We start from the raw sequence: 2371 nt of genomic DNA, 5'->3' as shown, positions 1-2371 counted from the left end.
CGAGGGTTGCATTCCCCGGCCCGGCACGGGGCACCAGATCGCTCATTGTCCTGGTCGTGATGGTCGACGCCAACCATTCACCTATATATCCGGCGGAGCCGCGGCCGGGACTGGGGCCGTGAGCCGGGGCGGGTCGGACCGCCGGTGCGGCACCCTGGCTGGGTGTCCCGAGGTCCGCCGCGGCGGATCCGTCCCCGGCGCCGGGAGCCGATCGCGCGAGCCAAGACTCCCTGCAACTTGAGCGGCTCCCCTATATATCCGGCCGAGGGTGCCTGATGACCCTGGCGAAACGGGACGGGGTTCCACAACACCACCGGGAAAACCCGGCCAGGCAGGCCGAGCTCGATGGAGCGAGGGTCGGATGCGGCCGGCAAATCCGACCTCATTGACTTCCAGGGTTTTTCAAGCAACTTGGCCTGCCAAAAACGGGGACTTAGAGCAAAACTGCCGGCCGGCCGCGAGCAACTTGTGCGGCCGGGAACGGGCACTTTGGGCACATCGACATCTACAGGATACCTATATGGATAAATCTGGATGGAATTTTCTGTCTCGTTACCTAATTTTGTGAGGATTCAGAGGAAAAATAAAAAAAACACAGATGTTTTTTTCTAATTTTTGCTAGTTTTTACTAAATTTCTAATTCAAAATTTTCAACTAATCATCCAACTATGGTATCAAAAGAAAGCTCTATCTCTCCTTGAAAAAACAATATATAGTTTATATTGGTACACTATTCACAGTAAAAGAGAATCATCGCTGAACCGACATAGCGCAAAAATGGCAAAATTGCTCCGGGATTAAAGGGGTTAAGGAGCTTTACTAGATGTGGTTTTGTGAATAAATGTTAATCCAGGCAATGTATTTCTACAATTTGATGTGTTACTCAGCTTCCCAGTATGTTTCATCTATCTGTTCTACATGTTTTATCTCTTCTACATGAAAAGGAACACTGGTTACATTTTAATTCTACCAATACTACAATTGCTTTATAATACAATTAATGATTGTTCAAGCATGTTTAGCAATATTATCAGTGTTCACGTGACTATAAACCACAGCGACCATATGTGATCAGCAACATTTTATCTCTTATCATCAGACTTTCAAGGTTGTCTTTAATAATAATAGAACCCTACTTAGTTGTACCCGCCACTGTGATCAATGGTGAGTCTTCCTTGCTTTACACCTCTCACGGATATCACTCATGCACAGGGGGTGGTTTATTTATACCCATACCTATGAACTTCCCCGGGAATACTACCCTTTCTCTTCTGGTGAAGTAGCTTCATGAAAAGTCTAGCCCTATATAGTCTTTAGTGGGTGGTAACTGGGCAGGGAGTAGGCAGACACTGGCTGGAGAAAGACGAAACTAACTCGGATATCCTGGGAAGCAGCACCCAGAGAATCCAGGTCAACTAGACAGTTACACCATTTTTGGCTGTTAAGGGGGCCCAACGCACGGCTGCTACAGGCTCCTAAGGTAAGCATTAAAAGGATACCCAACTGGTTGGAGTTTAGTTAAACCACGATCTATATCTTCAGCATGCACCCATGTACTGAGTACCATGGGAGTTGCAGTTTGACAACCCCCCCATTGGTTATCTTTGTATTTTAGGGTTAACTTAATGAAAACATTTAATGTTTTTATTCAGCAGGAAAACCCTGGCTAGGTATTTTATTCAGTGAGTGGTATTCAATACTCACAAATTCCTGCTGTGGTCAAAGTACTTATATCCTGCAAATGGTCTTCCAATTCCCTGACACCAGGGAACTCTGGAACTTGGCTTCATGTGAGGCTGAATGACTGCAGCAGTGTTCCCTCTAACCATAACCTCATTTTTATAAGGCAGTCCAGTATGTCAGATGAATAGGAGCTCCTCATCCGTGGCTCATAGCATCTGCATCAAAGAGCAATAACACCAAACATATACAAAGAGATCTATAGACCCTTTCGTAAAACAGTAGGAGCTAATATCAGAATATACATTTAACTATTGCTGTACTTATGCTCAGGACAATTGAGATTATTAGTATTATTGTGTATTTAATAAGTGCTAACCTATTACAATATACAAGATGGGATAGTTATCAAATATATAATAAATATACATTTACACATTAGTTGAGGACCCTTCCAGTGAGCTTCAAATCTAGCCGTATGGGATTTTCTTACAAAATTTCTGGCAAGAATAGTGTAATCTTGTGAGTTTACACTTTATCTATGAAACACAGGTCTCATTAACTCTCTATGTGTAAAAATTAACAGTTAATTTATAGAACAGAAAAGAACAGATTATTACAGAGGATATTTCCCTTTCATTAATGACCTATAGTCTTGGCTTTTATCAATCTGATTATTTTAGTTTTCATC

The sequence above is a fragment of the Sceloporus occidentalis genome, unplaced genomic scaffold (genome assembly GCF_023333645.1).
Source record: "Sceloporus occidentalis isolate IW3139 unplaced genomic scaffold, rSceOcc1.0.p SCAF_44, whole genome shotgun sequence".
Lineage (NCBI taxonomy): Eukaryota > Metazoa > Chordata > Lepidosauria > Squamata > Phrynosomatidae > Sceloporus > Sceloporus occidentalis.
The sequence above is the reverse complement of the archived record's forward strand: the minus strand, read 5'-3'. Positions refer to the sequence as shown.